Source organism: Eulemur rufifrons, chromosome 24 (assembly GCF_041146395.1).
Source record: "Eulemur rufifrons isolate Redbay chromosome 24, OSU_ERuf_1, whole genome shotgun sequence".
Lineage (NCBI taxonomy): Eukaryota > Metazoa > Chordata > Mammalia > Primates > Lemuridae > Eulemur > Eulemur rufifrons.
Genome location: NC_091006.1, coordinates 28,210,107 through 28,234,011, shown reverse-complemented (window position 1 = coordinate 28,234,011; position 23,905 = coordinate 28,210,107). Strand labels below are relative to the sequence as shown.

At 35.4% G+C, this 23,905-nt stretch overlaps 1 pseudogene; it reads right to left on the bottom strand.

The window, feature by feature from the left end:
• Window positions 1-16,435: 16,435 nt before the first annotated feature.
• Window positions 16,436-16,820, bottom strand: LOC138374822 (large ribosomal subunit protein eL31-like; annotated as a pseudogene).
• Between the last annotated feature and the right edge of the window lie 7,085 nt (window positions 16,821-23,905).

Genomic DNA, 23,905 nt, shown 5'->3' with positions numbered 1-23,905 from the left:
CTTATCCTCTGTGAACCAGCTTCCTAATCTGCAAAGTGGGCTTTTAGGAATATAACCTTCCTCTCATCTTGATCCCTCCTTAGCCCTTAGCAGTCTGGTTTCATCCCACTCCTGGTCCCTGGAAACAGCACAGTAACAATTACCTCATAATTGTCACTTTTTGATTATTTAATTCAACTGAGACCTTTTAACCATTACCTTATTACTCTGCTGCATTTGATTCCCTTGATTAATCACACCTTGAAACTCCTTCCTCCCACCTCTTCATGGCACTGTACTATTACTTTCCTTGACAGAAGTATTTTTCACACTGTAGGTCAGGACTCACTAGTGATCTCAATTACTAATAGGAGATAACCACCAGGAATTTGGGCGTTTTTGTTTGTTTGTTTTAAATTTTGATAGCCTTTATTTTTTTTTTAACAGTTTTAGGTTCTCAGCAAAAAAGAGCAGAAGGTATAGAGATTTCCAAAATACCCCCTACCCCTACACATGCATAGCCTCCCACATTAGGAATTTGTTTTTAATAAAATCAAATAGAGAAGACTTTAAAACATCAAATACATCACACTAGTTATAGTAAGCATTGTTTGGTGACATATGTGTTTCAGGTGTGCGTGTATGCGTGTGTGTGTGTGTGTGTGTGTGTGTGCGCGTGCGTAGTTGAGTTATTGTTCATTGGTATGTATGCCTGGCCAAAACATAAAATTTATTTTATATTGCAAGTCATGGTGAAAATTTGCAAGCCATGGTAATTAAGCTTCTTATTTTAACTTGCTAGTTCCTATTTTTCTACCCCCTTGTTGATACTGTCTTCTTCTTTTTTACTGTCTATAATCCTCAATTATCTCTTTGCCAGCTGTGCCTCCTGAACTTCACAACCAATTTTTCAGTATAGTCTCCTGGATTTTTATAGATATCTACACTCATTATAAATTATTGATCATTTTAATCGAGTGACATGAAGAAAGTGATATGTTAGCATGCATAAGCTGACAACAGCTTGAAAAAATAGATTTGAAGAAAAGACACTGAGAAGTAGGTTAGAAAAATGATTACTGTGATCCAGATTAAAGCAAGTAGGGAATAAATGAGATTTAGAGGTAGTAAGGGTGATGAGAAAATAAATTTAATAGCAATTTTAGAAAGAAACATATATTAAGGTTAAGGTGATGAGTGACAAATTTAACACCAAGGATCAAGAATAGGAAGATTAGATTATTTCTCCAAGGTTTTCACTCTGAAGAAAAAAATTAATTTAATAATAATAATCACCAATGATAATAATGCCATGTTTATTTTATTTTTAACTTGGATCACTAGCAGGATACTAAACAAAACACTATAATCTATCCAGAACTAAGCCATAACTTCCTTCCACAGAAACTGTGATTTAATAAACAATATACATCTATATTTAGCTTCAACTTTGTACAGAGTTAATTTTAAAAATACATATTTGGCAAAACTAACTCCTCTGAAATTCTAGTGCTGGCTGGACCCTTAGATCTATATTTGCATCATAATCAAATATACACATAGGTCATAATTTTGTAATTTTTCCAATAGTTTTTCACTCTGTAGAAATTAGAATAAAAAAGAGAAATTTAAAATTCACATTATTATTTGGATTTTAAGTTCTACATTTATGTGTAAAGACATTTTTCCCCAGTGGGATTCTCTTTACTTCATACTAAAATGTCTCTTGCTCTTTTCTGAGAATGCTTTAACTTTAAAATTACATGTCAGCAAAGAAATCTGTGATACTATTGTGTCAGATAATTAATTCCTCGTTTTCTCCTCCTCTTTAACTAAACTTCATAAAATGCCTTCTAACCATACTTTACCCGGGTGATGACAATTTAATTAGATCAAGACCTCAACAAAGAAGAATCATGATGGAATTGAAGACAGTTATGGATTACAACCTGAGCTTTTGCTAGTATCCTTCAATGAGTCCAAAAGCCACATGAAATGACTACCTGAAAAGTTAATGAGTGCTTATAAATTCAAGTTTTTACTTTCCTACCAATTACCAGCTGATGAGAGAATAGCCATGTATTAATGAACAGTATTACTGAAAAACAATTGAACTTAAAATCAGGAGACCCCTTCTTTTTAGATCTGATTTTATCATTTGCCTTATGGAAGTTACTTAAACTCATAAGGTTCATTTTTTTCTATTTTTAAAATAAAATTAAATGTATTATACAATCTGGAAGGCATTGACACATAAAGCACCTGAATGAAAAATTTTCCTCCAGGTTTTCTGCTGAGATACCCTATGAAACACACTTAAGGAAAAGGAGACAGACAAGCAGGTGAATTCTGAGATATAAGAAGGAAAGTAGGGGAAAGAAGGTCGAGGTCCAGAGAAGTTCATCTGAAAATGCCTTCTTGTGATAAAGGCAAGGAGAACATAGTCCACACAAAACTCAAGGTATGCAAGGTCAATAAATAAGTTTTAAAAAAGAAAGAAAAAGAAAAATGGAATTCATACAAATTCTTACATTGTAAGAATACGAATTTCTATGCAAAACTGCAGAGCAATGCACGTGAGAATATAATTAGTTTCACAAATAAGAGGTGCTATCAGTGGCATTGTTTCAATCTGAATATGTAAGACTATATAAGCTTATTGGGAATCATCTAGCAAAAGCATGAGATTGTCAGTCAAAGAGTAGGTAGATACAAAGTAAAAGTGTTGTTGCTATGTTTGTATCCAAGAAGAATTGCATTACCACAATGCTAATGGAATATTATAAAAGAGTGGTACAAATTGTATTCATGGCTTGTTCTCTTGTACTCCAGGTGTGTATTGAGAAATGCAGAGTGAGGATGAGCTGGAGCATAAAACACCACATTCTCAAGAGATCTTATATAGCACAAAACAGAAAAAAAAAAAAAAAAAAACCTGCTCAAAAAGAGGGTAAATACAGGTTTGCATCAGTTTCTCAAAAATAGGAATATTTCTCCAAAGGGCTAAATCTTGTCCAGAAGAAAAGATACTTTCTGGTGGCTACGTTCCCCAAGTGAATCTTTTTTTTTTTTCTTTTCCTGTATTTATATAGTTAAATCAATTGCATTCCACAAATGATTGGAGGTTGCTAAGGCCTGAGGAATTCTTAAAGGAACCAATTCTACCAGTCTGTCTATTATTTAAAAACATAACTCTTCCTCTAGAACAATATGCCTTTTATCGGGCACAGTATCTCTGGGAAATATAAATCAAAATTTCCTTTAACTACATCAAATATTAAATAAGTTTGACCTAGAAACAAGCATGATGACCAAGTAGCATGACCACTAGGCAAGAGGAGGAAACTAAGACCAGAAAGAGAGAAAAGTGAAAAACAACGTACATTTTTTTAGGGGAGAGTTCTAAAGGGAGCCCATTGTCTAAAGAATAGTGCCCAGAGAGGCCATGGTTTTTTCCAGCAGCCACCAATGACTGAGAAATTCCAATCTGGTAAATGGGGACACAAATCAAAGAGCAAGAGAGACAGACAGAATGGAACTTGCCTTTTTAATGACCCATTCTTGAGATAATAAATCCACTTCGACAATAATGACATTAATCCATTCATGAGGGCAAAGTCCTTATGGCCTAATCATCTCTTAATTGTCCTACCTCTTAATACCATCACAATGGCAATTAAACTTCAACTTGGGTTTTGGAAGGGGCATCAAACCATGGGACCTTGGAATCTGCATATCAAGTGTAACAATGATGTACTCCAAGACCACATATCATCAATCATTAATATAAAATTTATAGCTATTGATTCAGTGTTTTGATTAATATTTTTACATATTTTAGTGTTGTTCACTTACATGTATTTCCAACATTTTTCAAAAATGTATTCATTTTATGACTCTTTCATGATCTATTATTTGTGTAGCAGTCTCTAAACATTTATGTTTCCCTTCAGAAAAACAGAAAATCATATTTTAATTGAGCTGTGAATTTGGATTTGAGCCTACTAGAACTCCTAGGAAAAGGTGTTTCTCTGTTTTATTTTCCTTTTTATTAGTTTATAGTTGCCAATTCCTCAGTTATTCCCACATTTTATGGTTGAGCTAATTTGATCCCATAATCTCAAGGCATTCATAAAGACAGAGAGATTAGGCAAAGTAAAAGACAACCAAATGTGCTTTTTTCCCCTCTGATGAAATTTAAACTAGAGCTACTGAAATTAATTGTAAACTACCAGTGATTAAAAAAGCTAAAAATTCACTTTATTGATGAGGTATAAACAAATAATAAATATTCTGCTCCCTTGTAGTCATGATTAACACTTTTAAAGCAATTAAAAAATAGTCCAGTAAAGACTACAGGTGATTTGTAATGTGAGTTGGACATTGTTGTCATTGCGGTCAGTCAAGATAGATTTTCATTCAATTATCTATGTATCTTGCTTCCCCAAGGATACTTGAAGGAGTCATCTGTACCAACCTCCTCAGTGATTTTTAACTTGAAGTTCATTAGCTCAATAGCAGATTGATGTATTGCACTTAAAATACACTCAACTGTCATCTTTTTAAAAATCTACTAACACAGCCTTACACTATGGAGTTAAATTCAATCATTCAATTTAGCTTTTGGTTCTTTGGAGAAATTACTTTCCTTTATCAAATTCAAGCTTCAAGGCTGCCAGAAAAGGTGTTAATCATGTCATTTGCTACCATTAATGTAAGCTTTGTTTTTATCCAGTTTTCTGTTCAACTTCCTTCTGCATCATTTTTTTCTAGCCGGAGTATTCCACTGTATAATTACTTCCTAAGAGTAACTTATGTGCACTAGGAAACATATTAAACAATCAATCAATAAATATTTATTGATCTCTCCCATATGCCTGAAAGAAGACCTATGCCCTCCACTCAAAGAACTTATCATTTTATTGGCAAAACATGATTTACATGCATGAAATAATTAAAGGGCCATAAAATAAAATAAACTGCTAAATTTTGTGGTTCAAAGAATTATTTGCTACAGAAGTTGAATGATAGGAAAGAGGTCAGAGGCTTTAAACTGGAGTCTGAGGAACAGGTAGGGTTTTGGTAAAGAAGAAGAAAAAGAAAACCATTGCAAAAAGACTGAAAATAGTGCGAGCACAGAAAATGGGATCAGGAGCAAGAAGGAGGGTGGTCAGTGTTAAGTAGATTGAGCTGCCAACCTGCCTGGACGGGAAGCTTCAAGTTGGGAAACAGTAGATCAGATAGAGTGGATAAAACAAGAATAACATCTATTAGACTGTCCTGCTGTAAAACAAAACCAAAGATCAAAGACTGCCTCTGATCTCTAAAAGTTTACATTCCTTAGAAAAAGATAATTTTCTAAGGAGAAGATTTCATCATTGTCTTTTCAAGTTGTTCATCTACAGCCTTTTTCTGTACTTGAATTTGACTCATTTTCCTCCATCTCTTGATTTTCAGGCTATCAGAGAACTTCGATTCAACTTTGATTGCTAAAGCCTATCTCCCCTTTCTCCTCATAGGTTCAGAAGTGATAAAGATGGGTTCAACTCGACATAATCAGTCATAGACTGGGCATTATTATAATACCCACATACTTGTTAGGGCCCAAATTCTGTAGAGTTTTTTAATACTTCCCATAAGAATTATGCGTTGGGAATTATAACAAAGAGGAATTTAAGAATATTTACTAACACCTTAAATGAATTTACCTTGCAATTAGTATAATTTTTTTTAAGTTTAAATTTGAATTAGACCATCAATTTCTCCATAGCTAGGCAGTTGGAAAATCTCTTCCCCTCATTTTTTCACTGACCTCTTTTTGAAAGTGAGACTTGATTTATTGTTCTTTGCTATTCTGCTCTTCTATTCTTTTTCCTTGGTGCCACGTGGGGGGTTTGCAGAGACCCTTGGCAGTGATGCATAGCCTAGTTAATGCAGACCTTAGGGCTTTGTGACCTCGCTGAGAATCTGAGTCAACCCCATTTTCACTCTCCTTCACACTTTCTCTTGTATTGTTCTCATTATGTACATCTAAGTGTTTGGAAAAAGTGTTAGTTGCCAATTTAAACTATTTATTGTCTTCACTGCTTCAGCTGCTGCTGGATTTCTGAACTCAATCTGCCAATAACTTCCACACAGCACATGCTCACTGCAGTTTTAATTGCTGTTGCCAGTTGCTGAACTCTTTGTACACATTCGAAATTCATTGTGTCACCCCCTTAGTGCCGTTCCTGGCATCTGCCCTAACGGCTGGATTTTCGAGTATGGAGAGGTTCAGCAATTCCCTTTACAAACTTTCTGCCCAGTGGGAGGTGCTATTATTGTACTTTAGTTGGAGAAATTGGCTATTCCCCCAGGAAATCAAACAAAATCCCTCTCTTTTACACTTTCTCATTTTCTCACTCTGACTAAAGTCAACAGTTATTTCACCTAGAGGCTATGAGGGTAGCAGGAAAATTTTTTGTTTGTTTTATTTTAAACCTGAGCCTTTCCACTAAGTGTAGGTATAAAACCCAACTTCATAGAATTAAGAACTAGCTAATAGCTAAAGGCACCTGAGCACCTAAATGATAAATTGCATGTTAAATATTTTACATAATTTATTTCAATTAATTTCCACAACAAACCCATGAAATAGGTACTTTATCTTCCTTATTCAGATAGTGAAACTAAAGTTTAAAAAGGTAAAGAAGGTCAGGCATGGTGGCTCACACCTGTAATCCTAGTACTCTGGGAGGCTGAGGCAGGAGGATCCCTTGAGAGACCAGCCTGAGCAAGAGTGAGACCCCATTTCTACCAAAAATAGAAAAAAATTAGTCGGACAACTAAAAATATATAGAAAAAAATTAGCCAGGCATGGTGGTGTATGCCTGTAGTCCCAGCTACTCAGGAGGCTGAAGCAGGAGGATTGCTTGAGCCCAGGAGTCTGAGGTTGCTGTGAGCTAGGGTGACACCATGTCATTCCAGCCTAGGCAACAGAGTGAGACTCTATCTCAAAAAATAAAATAAAATAGAAAGCTAAAGAAATCTTCCCAAGTTAACAAAACCTGGGATTTAAATATAGGTAGATAGAGGTAACAAACTACTAGACAGCAACTTCTTTATGGATATTATATTGCTTCTCAGAGCATCAATGACATAAAGAAAATAATCAATGTAGGGTGAGATCAAAACCTCCTTGTCCATGACCATTATTTTTTAGAATACATGAAACATTTTGAGAGCATAGGACAAGAAGAAAATTATGCTCTTTACATTATGAGTATGTATTAATTAGAAGAAGTTCATCATGTTCCAGCAATCACACTCCTTGGTACTATAGGCACCCAAATGATTACTGTCAAAAGTGCATAGATCTGAAAGCAACCAGATGTCCTTCAAAAGCTGAATGAATAAACGAACTGTGGTACATCCATACAATGCAAAATTATTCAATGACAACAAGAAATGAACTATTGAGCCACAAAAGACATAGAAACCTTAAATTTAGATTGCTAAGTGAAAGAAGCCAATCTGAAAAGTCTACATATGATATGATCACAACTGTATGACATTCTATGGTGACAGTAAAAAGATCAGTGGTTGCCAGGGGGAGGGGGAGAATGAGTGAGGAAGGGATGAATAGGAGGAGCAGAAAGAATTTTCAGGGCAATGAAACTATTCTGTGTGATACTCTAATGGTGGGTACACGTCATCATACATTTGTCAAAACCCATACAACATAGTGAACCCTAACGGAAACTATGGAATTTAGGCAATTGTAAGGTATCAGCATTGGCTTATCAATTGTAACAAATGTGCCATACTAGTGGAACATGTTAATATTAGGTGAAATTGTGGGGGCAGGGGTGGCTTAGGGGAGGGTGTTTATGGGAACTCTGTACTTTCTGATCAATTTTTCTGTAAATCTAAAGTTGCTCAAAAAAAAGTCTATTAATTTTTGTAAAAGAGGGTGAAGCACTGGAAAACATACAACAATCATAGTTCAGCAGAATAATGCATCCCTGCTAGGCTAGCATTGTGTAAGAGCCTGCCCTGGTAGTGGGGAGAGTTGCAAGATTAGGTGTGATTCTGCTCTCTGGAAGAAGCTTTCTGGTCCAAGATCCACAGAGGCCCCAGGATTTGCCTTCTGAGAGGTCCCTCCTTCTCTGTCGCCCTTCATGGCACTCTGTAGTGATCATTGCAGTGTGTGCCCTGCTTGAGGGCTGCAGCTTCCACAACCCACTTCTTTTTCATGACTGTTTGATGGTTTAAGGATTATTTTACAGGTCAAAGAGTCAAAAGCTTTCTCAAGTGAGGCTTATGGTTTCCTTCGCAGTACAATTCCCTCAAAAACTAAGTAGGTTTCTGATCTATTTCTTGTCCCTTCCAAGTGCCAGCAGCCACATCCAAAATAGTTTCTAAAACATAATTTTTCAGTTTTCTCTTCTTCTTTTAATTTCCCTACAGAGTGTATGTGTGTGCATGTGTGCATGTATGTGTGTGTGTAGGTGTGTGTGATCCTAATGACAGCTAATTTGAGGTCATCTGAAACAGTTGGGTGGGAAGATAACACCCTTCATCTGATTTTTGCTGCAAGTCTAATTACCATAATTTAACTTAGACATCTTACTGAGCCTTTGCATTTGAAGCCTTTTTAAATCTTATTTTCTGTTTGAGTTCCAGAAGTGGTTAGTTTTTCCAATCCCTTGACGCCTTTCATCTCTGGATTCTCTCTCTCTGCCTTTCAATCTGGGCATAAACCAGCCAATTCTTGTAATAGTTTAGTTGAAGCCTGAATAGCAGCTAACATGTATAAACATTCACATTCGGCTCTTTCCACCTACTACCCCTAAAACTATATGAGCATGTGGTCTGTGTTCCAAGTTATAGTTGGAATTAGTTTTAATGAATGTCAATGTTTTGCCATGGTAAAATGCATTTCTTCAACTTTTCAGCCTATGACACCACTGCTCAAACATTAATTTCTGGATTTGTTACAAAAAGTAAATCTGTTGAAACAAATAACCAAAAATTCAGTGGTTTAAAGAAATATGTCTTTTTTTATAATACAAAAATCCAGGTAGGTGTTCCAGGTCAACCCTGGCTTTTCTCCATGCAGCCATTCAGGGATTAGTCTAACATCTACTCTACCATTTTCAGCACATGAGTTCCAAGATCTCTCTGGTTATTGTCATGCTAGTTAAGCAGAAGGAGAAAAGAACATGGTGGAATATTCAGAAGGCTTGTGGGACAGGCCTGCCAGTGGAACCCATCGCTTCTACTCACATTCCATCAGAGGCAATTCAGTCACATGGCAGTATCTACCTGCACAGATAGCTGGACAATGTAGTATAGATGACCAACCATTTGCCCAAAGCTTCCATTCCAATGGAAAATGGGAAAATAAATGTTAATGGATAATATTGCCCAAATCACAATAGGCCTTAACCCCACCCTAATTTCATGGAATAGTGATGGATTTATCTCCAGCACCATACAGGGGGATAGCAACCCACCTCCAAGCCCACCTGCAAGACACCAAAACCATCATTTGGTCAGAACAGAAAAACAATTCCCCTCCCATCTCACTCAAATCTTCTCTTCTAATTTTATGTCCCATAATCTTTCTCTACTCAAGGTAGTTGTGAGTGGGAAAGCTAATTCAAGAGAAACTCTCTTCCAGAAACAGGTAATCACTTCAGTGCATGATAGTGCACATTACTCTACCCTGTGTTAATCTAGAGTAATCCCACATAACTCTATCTGTGTTAATCATGTGTAGGGAATCAACAGGCTTTTTGTGTTGCACTTTCAGTCTTGTACTGTATACATGGTCCTCCTGTAAGAAGCAAGGATCAGACTTGGAGTTCATTCTGCAGTCTTCTATCCAAAGCACCCACATCTCTAAGAAGAACAAAAATTCGGTTGACTGGCACAGCCCAGTCTCTATCCAGACGTAGCAGTGAAATATATCTTTTAAAAAGTAGTGACATTCTCAGAAACAACATCATTACTAATATTAAACAACTTAATATATATGAGACACCGTTCTAAGAGGTTTATTTGTATTACCTTATTTAATCTTCATAAAGATTGTCCTCATTTTCCTGAGGAGAAAACTGACACTAGTAGAGGATGACTAACTAGCACAAGCATAGGCAAAATCATACATTAGCAAACAGAACCCCTATCTTCACAGTTCAAAATGTTTTCATTCAGATTAACAATTGCATCATATTTTTCTCCAAGAATAATGCATAATTCGTAAGTGGTTCTTGCATCACATGTGTGCAACTAAAACCCCATTCAGGAAGTGTGAAGGAGTGAAGGAATAATAGGTTCCAAGGGAGAGATCATCTTTACCTGTTAAAAGACACAAGCTGCCTGTAGCCTTTATATGACAATTTTTACAGCTCTTCCTATCAAAATTTCAGAACACACTGTTAGAAAATCTTGCAGGTTTAAAGAATTTCTCAGAAGCAATGTTAGCCTGATCTTATTCAACTTATGAGTCATCTAAAGCTACTCGTTCTGATTCCACACTTACCAAGCAACCTTCTGATTATGACTTGGCTTCCCATGTGGTTCTGCAACAGGAAAAGAATATGCTAAACAAAGGGATTTTAGAGTTTTTATGGATTCTGTGACAACACTTTCTTATAGCAAGTTAATAAATGGCTTAGATTATAACACGACTTCCCAAGCAAATTGCCAAGAAAAGAAACTAGAAAAGTCATCAAAACTGAGGTGTTCTTATCTGCAATAAATTTATCATTGAAAATTAAGTGATATTCTGGGATCTAGGAAAGAGAATTGAACACAGAAACCAGCGGGCTTCATTGACCATGTTGTTTAGGTCGAAGATACCAGGGTAATAGTAAAAGATTAAAATATGGGAACAAAAGAAGAGTAACAAGAAGATTGGAAATTCAATTGTGCAAAATTCAAATTTTATACAAGTCTTGATAAAGAGGAATTATAAGATTTTAAGGAAAATGGGAATTTGGAATAAGGGAATATATTTACATTTTTTATAATAAAAATATTTAGAAAGCAATCCATAAAAAATTAAAATTTTCTACATGATATTACTCTAGCTCAGGCACTAGGAAGAATAAAGAAATTGAATTAAACTTAAATCAGCATAAGGGGAAAAACTGAAGCAAAGACTAATATAATATTGCACATTTGAGAGCAATGGAAATGGGTGTGCTTCCAACAGTGATGAAAAAGTCAAGTGAAAAAAGAAGGTTTTGTTTTCTGAAAATTCACATCTCTCTCTGTTCACAATTGATGCAATTTATTTGGGCAGATGTCTGTTGAACACCCCCATGAGCCCAGTGCTATACTCGGTGATGGATAAAATAAAAAAGAAAAAGAAAAATGGTTCCAGTCTATATGAAGCCTAAAGTATTACTGTGAAAATAAGACAAACACACATAAAACAGTTTCACAACAAAAAAAGGACTATGAAAATTAATGATAAAGATTGCAAGCTTAGTAGGTATTGAGAAAAGAGAGACAACAAAGAATAAGAATTGGGAGAAAAAATCTTTAAGAAAGAACACTGGAAATGAGCACTTCATGAAAGGTTTTAGGCATCAGCAGCACAGGGCATAGCAAGATAAATACATCAGGTGGTGTCACAGAAGAAAAATTTGGAACCATAATAGCCTGCTCCTCTTCCCATCCCAAAATATATTTACATATATATATTTTCTCAAAACCATTGTTAATTGAAAAGTTCTAGGTCTAAGAGGTAGAGATAAGTGACTAGAGACACTGTTAGACATGCTTTGGTCATCCTCAATGATTAAAAGTTTCAGGATGAGTGACAAATTTGACACACACACACACACACACACACACACACACCCCACCTTTAGAAAATCAAATAAAAACCCAAGAGCACAGGTAGTAAACTAGCAGCCCTCGTTGGTATATTTTGCTTGCTTTCAAATGGACCCACAGAATCATTAACATTTTTAACTGGTTTTTAACACTTAAAAAGCAAAACGTGTTGGCTGAAAATGTAGATTCCTATCTCATATATTTTTTTAACAATCTGAAGATCTGATGATACTATGTCAGAATTCCCAAATGTAATCAATTTATCCTTTCATTCACCAGATATTCACTGAGCTCTGACTATGGAGCAGGTACTATTCTAGTTACAGGGAATGTGTCAGAGAACAATAGTAAAAACAGAGAAAGAGAGAAAAAAAGAGAGGGAGGGAGAAAGAGAGAGAAGAATGTGGAATTCCATAGCAGTAACAGACTTAATGCATCTTTTATTCTTTTTCCCTTTCTTTTCTCTCTCCCCCAATTCTTCACATTTGACTACTAAAATCACTTCCCAATAACTATCTTCAACCAAAACTGTGCCTTAGAGTCTTGTGTTTTTTGATTAAAATAGCTCCAAAATGAAAATGAGGGGTAGAATTAGGACTCAAGCTTGAAAAGAAAGATCTTACTGGAAAACTAACTTAAAAAGTAAAAAATAAATTAGCTCAGCCTTTTACTAGATAAAAATGAAGCCTAGAAAATTATTGCATGGTTCAAATTACCAGATAAACCAGCCTTTCTAAGGGGAAAAATAAAGGAGAATTTAGAAGAACCTGAAAAATGTTGAAGCAAGCTCATTGAATGAAGTCAGACAGGATAATCCTAATTCACCAATTCCTTTCTATTCAGTAATTGTGAGTGGACCTTGAGATTCCTCACATTGGGGTGAAAATAATGGTTTGCTCATTTTCAATGACTTGCTAGAAGTGTGAAGTTGCAAAGATTACAGAGACAGAAGGAATTCCTGTGGGGGGAAACAAGGTAAAGGGGAGTTTTGATTTCTTCTACCTGCTCACCTGCATTGCCTGCCCCAACACCTATTTCTTCCTGGGTGGCAAGAGAACAAAAGTGTTTAAACAAGAGATGGCTAAGGAATCTTCTTCCTGAGGTCTATGCTGAGGCCTACTTTTTATTGGCAGGTAGAGGTGATGGAGGTAGCAAAGAAAAGGAGCTACTTTTAAAGACAGGACCCACTCACCAATGTTAAGATCATTAAAAAGAGTACTATTTAAAATGCAGTTTATTTCCTATCTCTGAAAACACTTTAAATGACTACTTGACAAGCAATAATTATCTAGCTATGTCTAGAAATCTTCTGAACTTCATTTTGGGCATTTAAAAAAATGCAATAACAAAGAATGGATATGATTTATTTGCCATTTCTAGAAAGATCTCTAAGCCTCAATGCAGATAAACAGCCAGTTATTCTGATGAAAAGAAAAAAAAATAATGTCATTTTCTGCCTGGAGTAATCTAATCAATTCAGTTAAAAAAGACAGACATGGAAATTCCAGAAGAACAGTCTATGAATTTCTTATATATAATAGTATAGTAAATATTAAAAGCCACTCTTTTTTCTTTTGTGTAGAGCCTTTGAGACTTCTTCCCATGAAAATAAAGAAGCCCCATCTATGGACTGGGGTCTGAACCCACACTTTTAGGCTGTGACGTAGGAGCCACGTCTCAATGACTGACATGACCAATAACCCAGCTACATGGAATGAAAGCACTGGAGGCAATCGTGAGCATCTCTTTCTTCTCTCATATCAAGTCCATCTCCAAATCCTGTCAGTTTTACTTCCTAAGGAACCTACTTACTTATCTCCACATTCACTGCCACCATCCTGGTCCAAATTGTCACCTAGTATCTGAAATACTGCTGTAGTCTTTCCAAGTTTTCTCCCTCAACCACAGTCTCATCCTTTAATTGCTTCTCCATATGACCTCAGAGTAAACTTAAAAATGTCAATCTGATCATATATAATAGAAGACAAAATTTCTTAGTATAGTCTAAAAGACTTTGCAAGATCTAACCACCAACTACAACAAGCCACATCTGGAATTTCATTCTCCTTGGCTCTTTAACTCCAACTACACTGCGGGTAACTTTCAGTTAGAAGAAAGTGCCATGCAAATTCCAATCAGCTTCACACATTGCTCATTCTAAAGTATTTCTTTTTTATTACCATCTTAACTGTTACATTTGGCAGTACAGAAAATCCTCAACTTTAGTAGATTCATGTTGGATGGTCCTGCTAGAATTAATGAGGTCCAAAGTATTTGATCAAGAAAGACTTTAACATCCCTAAAATATTCCATCTTTATCTGAGGATACAGAAACCTTAAAGTAAGAAGTATTCAAATCAAAATCACAATGTCTTAGAATTTTTTTCCTTTTTGTTGATAAAAGTTTTATATCTATAATGAATAATCTTCAACAATATAATTTTATGGTGATAGGTAAGAGTAAAAATTTATAACATAGAGTAACTTACAATGCATTTGAAACCAATTTAAACTTTACTTTGCTTCAATTAAAGAGAAATTTTTATATTTTATCATCAATAAAATTATATCAAGGTAGATAAAAGTTAGCATTATCCAAACATCTTGAAGTCATGTTCTAAAAACGCTAATATTCTGACTAGAAACGAAACCAAGGTTAAAGTATAAAACAAAACAGAACCTGAATGTTCTTGGAGAAAAATAAAATGCCTTTTGAAATTTGAATTTGCACACTACAGCAAGCAATCATATACAATATTGGAAAATCAAAGCTATCAAGCAAGAAAAAAGCTTCCATTTAGAAATAATACTTCAGAATGTAATAGACTTTAAAAGAACACTTTCAAGGTTGTTAGGCCATTTTTGTGTCCTCTCTAAAGAGTTGTTTTATTATGAGACTCTTTCCCATAGAAATACAGATATTTTATTCCCAATTTATCCTTCCACTAGTAAGAGAAGAAGAGGGTGGAAAGAAAAGTCAGATTGTCCTGCAATTTTTTCCAGAAACACACTATTACACCTATTCTCTAGTTACTTTTTACAATACAGAGATCTGGCAAATAAGTTGCTACTCTTTTTAACTCTAAAAGCATTCTGCGTGGTGAATTTTGCAGCAAAACTAAATTATATGGAGAAGGTATCAAGTTGGTAGGAGGAATTATCAGTGTACTTGCAAAACGTAAATTCATATATTTGTCAATGTGTGTTGGCATTTTTTGTTCAATGTAAATAATAAGATCACACATTTCTATATGCTACTGATAAATTAGATATGCCAAATAAAGTGCAATATGTTTTAAGAAACGGGATATGAACAATTTAAGTCCAAGAAATAATGTCTTTACTAAATAAAAACACAACATCTTCTGGCTTCCTTATCCTACATCTCTTTATATAAGCCAAATATAAAGATTGTTTCAATGACAAGAGCAAATAAATATCCCTGGTTGTCTAGTGGTGAGGAACAAAATAAAAAGAAGAAATAATACTCCTAATAGAAGAGTGAAAACTCACTACACTGTCAGAAACAATTCATTCTAGTGCAAGCCCTGAATAAGCTGCTCACTATTTAAGACCCTAAAAACCTGAATCTGAGCTATCTAACCTCCCCCATGAAGGACTATAATTCTTAAATTACATAATATTTCAATATAATATTTTGTTAAGACTATTTCTTATGGGTGGCAAGAGCTCTAAATGTATTTTAAAAACTAACTGGGAAAATTAAAATTTATAAATATTTATAACTAAAAAAAGAACCTATCATATTGGAAAGATAAAGATATGTTTGTTATGTTTTTGACTCATTTGAAATAAAACATATTTGAGGATAAAAAGAAAGCACCTTCTTGAATTTAATTAATGCAAATTTAGGCATAACCACATAGTTCTATCAATTTTGTTTTTGTTTGTTGGTTTCTACTATAAAATTATAGCAAATGTTCAACTATCTGGACAACTAACTGGCTAGTTATATCTTTCTGCTATAAGCTTCACAAACAAAAGTGTGACTTTGTGGCCTGTACCACTCAGTTCTTTCTGTTGCTTAGATTTTCTCTTTTTCATTAATACATATACATTAGAAAAATAACATAGTTATTTTTTCTTTAAAAAATACTAAAGATATGTCAAAAGATAGACACTGTGTCCTGCAGTTTCAATAATCTTATATATTAAAAAAAATCTCTCAATCATGGAATGTTTGGAAATATGTATTTTTCACAAAAGATGAAGAGTCATTTTACAATTTGAGGAAATCAGAACTGTATGTCATTCATTAAACAGCACAACATGATCAGTCCTTTGTGTAACCCAGCTGATTTAGGACTGATTATTCCTTTTCTTCTTCCAGCAGACCAATCTGATTCAACAGACCAGCATAGAGCATCTTAAGTCTAAGTGAAAATAGATAACCTGCCAATGTGAAAATTCCTTACGTCTTTGTTAAAACCTTTATACCTGCTATGACAATCAGCTTCCAAGATGACCCCAAAGGATCCCAACTTTCTGGTTTTCATGGCCTTCTATAGCTTCCATCACAATGGATAGAGCTGATTTATATATTCAATAGGATTTTTTTTTTTTTGGTTTTATAACTTTATTTGACATACCTGACAATCAGTGGTTAATTCTCAGCCACGTTGACTGTCTGTAGATTGTTGAAAGTGGTAACAGGTACATAGCTAAACAAAGCACAGAGCTTGTTCAGTGAATCTCCACTCTCCTTACGTTTTCTGGACAAGCACACATGGATGGGGTATAGGAAATTTCTTATTAATTGGGCCCAGACAGCTTTTTAAAACCTGGTATCAATGAACACGTGGGCAGTCCCCATCTCCTTCATGGCAAGTTTCTCTGAGTGCCTAAGGGGCACACTTCCTGAAGCCCACTCCATGGATATGCTTATGAATGTTGATGGTATATTCTCAGGTCACCACCTCATTGATGGCAGAACGGCCCTTCTTCTCACCACCCTTCTTTGTGGGAGCCATTCTGCCAGGCCGAAGTTGGAAAGGAGGAGCGTGAGGGATTGTCTTCAGTATGATATTGAGGATATTGAATGTGACTACCAAAACTAAGTGATAAAGGATATTGAGGTTTCTGGGTTACTCTGTCTCTTGGATTGCTTAGTCTGTGAGAAAGTAGTTGCCATGTTGTAAGGACACACATGCAGCACTATGAAGAGGTCCATATGGAGAGAAAGTGAAGCCTCCTGCCAAGAGCCAGTGAGGACAACAGCCAGACGGCAGCTCTGTTGAATGAGCTATCTTGGAAGTGGAGTCTCCAGGCCTTGCCAAGCCTTCAGATAAACACAAGCCCAGCTGACATCTCGATTGTAACCTCCTGAGAGACCTCACTGCCAGAACCACCCAGATAAACTTCCCCCAGATTCCTGACTCTCAGAACTCTGTGAGATAATAAATGTTCATTGTTTTAATTAGCTAGGTGGAGTAATTTGTTATGCAGCAATAGATAACTAATACATTTACTAAGGGCCCTTAATCTTTTATTTTTAAAAAACATCTTGTCATCATTACCCCACTATACATATGCACACACAGAGACACATATACTCATACACATTTGCACATATAGCAATAAAAAAAACATATTCTAAAAATTATCTTTGTCTACCCCAAATGCGTTCAGTCATAAAATAGTTTTTTCTAAATAATTCCAAGTGTGCATATTAAAAATTGCTATAATTTTAAAGTATCTTAAAATTATTGCATCTAAAAAGTCAGAAATTAATTTTACTTTTTAAATATTTGTGCATTATGCCAAAATTAATTTAATCTAACAGTGCTATGGACCAAGAATAATACGCCTGAACTCTGTTACACAGTATATCATTAAAACATAAACCACTTTCACTCTCTCGGACATTTGGTATCACCGTGACTAAGAGTTTATGCTACCAACAGAGATTTTCTTATTTTGAAATATACAAAGGTAATCTCAGGAACCACAAAAAATGTATACATGACACTAAACAAAAGTAAGCTTGTCATCAATACACAATGCTTCTTGGCTTACGCCTTTATCATAACACATAAACAAATTCATAAGAGATGATTGTTTTGCTTGCTTCAGCTGGTTTGCCTGCTTGCCACAAAGCACTCCTAAGTGCAACATCTTGAAGACATTCCTTATGTTTAACACCACAAGAAACCACTTTTGCACTCCCAATTTGTTGTGAGCATGGTGTTTGTTTTTTGTTTTTCGGTTTTTTGAAGTGGGGGCACTACAGATTGGAAAAGCATGCAAGGGTTGTTTGTTTCCCACAAACCAGTCTTCTTGCTGTGAGAAGAGGGAAGCTCCCATCTCAAGCTTCTGCAGAAATGCACTGATTGGCACTCCACTGACTCGTTGATCTTAAGCACAGCCAGTAGAAGCCTGATTGTAATTATTCTTTTTCCTGCTCTCTTCTGTATATATCAGGTGCAGCAGGGCTCTCAGGGATGTGCTGTTTAGTATCAAAACCCAACAAAATTGGAGAGTTCCCTTTCTTCATTCAATGGTAGGCAAGGAAACACATTTAACATGGCTAAGTTGTTTGCAAGCCAAGTCAAACATAGCACAGAGCTTAGCCAAGTGCTCATAGTGGGTGGTCAATGCGCATTTGTCTAATTTAAATGAATGATCACAGAGAGCTTTAAACTGAACTGGAGCTTTAAAAAGTTTCCATTGTAAGCGCCAGCTTTTAACACTAAAATATGGTGGCAGATTCATATTCTCAGGATGCGACTATGTGGGTCTTTCTGGAAACTTCCTGTGGTGCAGGCTGTAATTACAGTATGTGACCAGGAGGGTGACAATGGAAGCGTCCTGCCATAGTTTTCTAGACCCCCAGGCCCCGAGAGTTAATGAACTATCCAGTATCCTTTTAATGAATCCTTCCTTTTTTTCAATTATCCAGAGAGTTTTTGTGTTTCTTGCAACTAAGAACCTTAACTGATACACAGATTCTTTAAAGAATAGATTCCAGAATTCAAAGCTTTTAGACCTCTTAAAAGAGGAAATGAAAACCTGTTAAATTATCAATATAGAGCTGAAAAAACATATCAGGAAATTAAAAGATGACATTTCAACATAATATGATTTTTAAATTACATCATAACACTAAAAAGTAAAAAAATACAATTTCTGAATTTAAAAAGTCATTTGGATTTACCATTTTTAGCTTCATGGCAAAGATAACAATTTTTTACAGTGTAAACAGTGATCCACAAGCATTTGGAAACCACTGCTCTAGAATACGCAGCTGAAACTATTTTCCTAATTATCCCTTACAACATAGCCCACAAACTACCATTTTATTTCATTTTTATTTTCTCTCAACTTATCTCCTTTCATTCCTACGTGATGACGTTGCAATTAATTTAAATAACTTAGTCTATGGGTTAAATTGTGTTAGGGAAAATGGTTTTAAGAAAGTGATGCCCTAGGATCAGAACCCAGGACTCTCTGTCTCAGAAACTTTTCTACTTTCCAATACATTATATTAGGCTCACAATAATTGCAATGACATACTCCAGATACTGTCCTAGGGACTTAATATACATTGTTTCTAATTCTCTCAACCACACTACAAGGAATGCATTATTTTTCTATTTTCCTGCTTGGAGGTATCTGGGGGCTTCTTTAAGGCTACACAGTGAAGATGGAGCCTGGGGTTTAAACCAACTGCAGGTGCCTCTAGAGTTTCTTTTTTTTTTTTTTTTTTTTTTTTTTAATTTCAACATACCTAACCAGTCCTCATCAACATTGTCAAGGTCATCAAAAATGGCATTGTCTGAGAAACGGCCTCTAAGAGGAGCCTAAGGAGATATGATAATTAAATATAATTTGATACGCCCTGGCATGAGCACAGCTCACAGGAACCTCAAACTCCTGAGCTCAAGCGATGCTCTTCCCTCAGCCTCCCAAGTAGCTGGGACTACAGGCATGTGCCACCACTCCCGGCTAAGTTTTTCTATTTTTAGTAGAGACAGGTCTCACTCTTGCTTAAGCTGGTCTCAAACTCCTGAATTCAAGGTATCCTCCCACCTCAGCCTCCCAGAGTGCTAGGATTACAGGTGAGAGCCACTGCACCCCACCCTGAATGGGATTTTTGATCAGAGAGAGGACAGTAGCTAAAAACCAAGGAAATTTAACTAAATTATGAACTTTAATAATAATGTATCATCATCAATTCATTAATTATAACAAATGTACCATACTAACGTAAGATGTCAATAATAGAGGAAGTTGCGTGTGTGTGTACATGTGTGCACATCTGTGATGGGGTGTTTATGTCAACTCCCTGTACTATCTTCTCAATTTTTCTATAATTCTAAAACTGCTCTAAAAAGTACAGTCCATTAAAAAAAAAGACAGAAAAAAAAAATGATCCCCAAATTGATGTATAGAGTCAACATAATCCCTATCACACCCCAACTGGCTTTTGTGTAGAAATTGACAAACTGATCTTAAAATTCATAAGGAAATGCAAGAGATCCAGCACAGCCCAAAGAAATCTTGAAAAAGAACATAGTTGGAATATTCCCATTTCCTGATTTCAAAACTTAATATAAAGCTATAATAAACAATACTGTGTGGAATTAACATAACTATATACATATAAATGAATAGAATAAAGCTAACAGTCCAGAAATAAACCCATACATTTATAGTCAATTCATTTTCCACAAAGCAATTCAAGAGAGAAAGAATAGTTTTTTTCAACAAATGATACTGGAACGACTAGATATCCATATGCAAAAGAATGAAATTGGACACCTGTATCACACCATATTCCAAAGTAACTCAAAATGGATGAAAGAGCTAGATGTAAGAGCTAAAACTAAATAACTCTTGGAAGAAAAAACACAGGTATAAATCTTTGTAACCTGTGATTAAGCAATGATATTCTTAGGCATGATGCCAAAACCAAAGAAAATATAGATAAATTAGATTTTATCAAAATTTAAAACTTTTGTGCTTCAAAGGACACTATCAAGAAAGTAAAAAGACAACATACAGAATGGGAGAAAACCTTCGCAAATTATATATATGATAATGGTCTATTATCCCAAATATACTTAAAAAACTACAATTAAACAATAAAAAGTCAAATAACCCAATTTAAAAATTTGGCAAAGGATTTGAAGAGACATTCTCAAAAGAAAATATGCAAATGGCCAATATGCACATGTTAAGAGACACAGCCTCATTAGTCATTGGGAAAATACAAATCAAAACTAAAATGAGATATCCCTTCACACACAGTAGGATAACTATAATAAAAATGACATACAATACAAGTGTTTGTAAAGATGTGGAGAAACTAGAATCCAAATACACTGCTGATGGGAATGTAAAATGAAGTAATCACTTTGGAAAACATTTGACCAGCTTCTCAAAAGATTAAATATAAAGTTACTATATGACTCAGCTACTCCACTCCTAGATATATACTCAAGAGATTGAATACATATGTCCACACAAAAATGTTCATCCAAATGTTCATAACAGCATTATGCATAATAGCCCAAAATTGGAAACAATTTAAATGTCCATCAACTATTGAATGGATGAACAAATGTGTTCAGTGGAATATCATTCGGCCATAAAAAGAGATAAAGTGCTATAACATTCATAAACATTGAAACCATTATGCTACGTGAAAGAAGCCAGACACAAAATGCCAAATATTGTATAATTTCATGTCTCTGAATTTTAGAGAATAAATAAATTCGCAGGAAATAGATTAGTGGCTTACCAGCAAATGGAGGGAGTGAGAAATGAGGAGTGACTGCTAATAGGTATGAAATTTCTTGTAGGGATGATAAAAAGGTTTATAATTTGATAGTGCTGATGGTTGCACACTATTGTATATATACTAAAAACTATTTTTATTGTATACTTTAAAAAACCTAATAGTATGTGAAATTATCTCAGTAAAAAAAAAGGAGAAAGAAAGAAATAGAAACTTCCAGTTTAAGTTCAGAGATGATGAGAAATATAAAGAGCATCATTCCTACATTAACAAAAAGAAAAAGCAGGGGGAAAAAAGGAAATTGTCAGTTTTTCTCAGGCTTATCACAGAATCAAGATTACTGGCCAAACAACAAATCCAAAATCTGGTGAGATACAGGACCTGATCATTTGCTTACAGGAGTGGATAACACCAGACACCAGATAAACTGGTAAGAAAATTCACTTAGAAATTTTTTTAAATAAATTGTTAAAGGCCAAGTGCAGCTAGCATGAAAATAAAAAGTCCTAAGGATCTCAGACATAGGAGGGTTGGGGCAGGGGGTACTATTTTTGCAGGCTTATTTTCCATTAAGCTCACCAGCTCCTTACCAAGAAGGAAGGATCCTGAGGAAGCTTTCCTTGAGGTTCTGGCTGGGGAGGGGAAGAGTAGCTACTGCTAAAACTAAATTGAGAACCATCTCCACTATCAATCCTATAAAATAAAAGCCGAAATCTGCATATTGAAACATAATGTGTCACCTTGGGGCACTTGGAGAAATCCATTGCAGGTGGAGGAAAAAAAATACCTGGACAATAAAGCTCTATCTCGGAGGGGAGTATAGCATATGTGCAACATGTCAATGAGGGACAGGTGCACTTTGGAAACAAGTGCAAATAATGTCTCCTTCCCCACCACTCATCACCACACCAACAAGTCAGGCAATGATTACATTGGAATACAACTAAGAGAGCTCCTAGATAAAGATGCTATCTGGGAAGCAACGCAAAGAGAAGCCCTAAAGCCAAGTAGGAAGCATATATTGAGAACTACCTTCTTGCAAACTAGGTCACATCATGAACACAAAGCATCCCTAACAGAATATGAAGCTGGTAGTGCACTGAGGTGACCCAGCAACAAAAAACATCAAATCCAGGCCAGGAACAGTGACTCATGCCTGTAAACCTAGCATCCGGGAAGTCAAGGTGGGAGGATCACTTGAGGTCGGAGTTTGAGACCAGCCTGAGCAAGAGCGAGACTCCATCTCTACAAAAAATAGAAAAATAAGCCACACATGGGGGCACATGCCTGTAGTTTCAACTACTCGGGAGGCCAAGGCAGGAAGATCACTTGAGCCCAGGAGTTGGAGGCTCCAATGAGCTATGATGATGCCACTGCACTTTAGCTGGGGCAATGGAGTGGGACTCGAAAAAACAAAAATAATAATAATATCCAGCCCAACTCCTGGCTAGATTAACACAAACCCTCACACTAAAGTCCTAGCAGAAAAAAAGGTATATACACCTGCTCTGGAAACATAAAATTTATCTCATTATCTATCAGATAGGTTGTTTTATCATGGAGATGGAGTTTATATGAAAAAATAAAATGGAAATGGACATTAGCAAGGATGAAAAATACTTTCAATGAACTTATAAGTCGACTTGAAACTTTCAATGATAACATCAGTGAACTTGAAGAGAAGTCAACAAAATTACCTCAAATGAAATGAAAAGAGAAACAAAAGGGGAGATAGAGAGGGAAGGAGAAAAGATAGAAAGAAGGGAGTATCTAAGAACCGTGGGACAGTATCAAATGATATAACATGGAAAGAGAAGAGAGAAAGAATGGGCAGAAAAAAATTTAAAAATAATGGCCAAATTTTTTTCAAAATTAATGGCAGATACTAAACCACAGATCTAAGAATTTGGAAAACACCAATACAACAGAACAACCACCATCACCACCATCAAAAAACAAAAACAACAACAAAAAAACCCTGAGCATATATAATATTCAAACCGCTAAAACCAAAACCAAAGATCTTTAGGGCAACTAGAAAATAAAATAAGATACATTACCTAAACAGGAACAAGAGTAACAAATATAGCAAAATTCTCTTCAGAAACCATGCAACAAGAGAAACAATGCAGTGACATCTTGAAAGTGGTTTAAAAAAAAAAACCAAACCCAAAATTTAATACTCAGTAAAAATGGCTTCAATAATAAAGAGAAAGTAGAGCTTCCCCAGACATATAAAATCTGGAAGGATTTAATGTGAGAAAATCTAAGAAAATATTTAAGGAAGTTCATTAGGAAAAAACAAATATGTTAGAAACTTGGACCTACACAAAG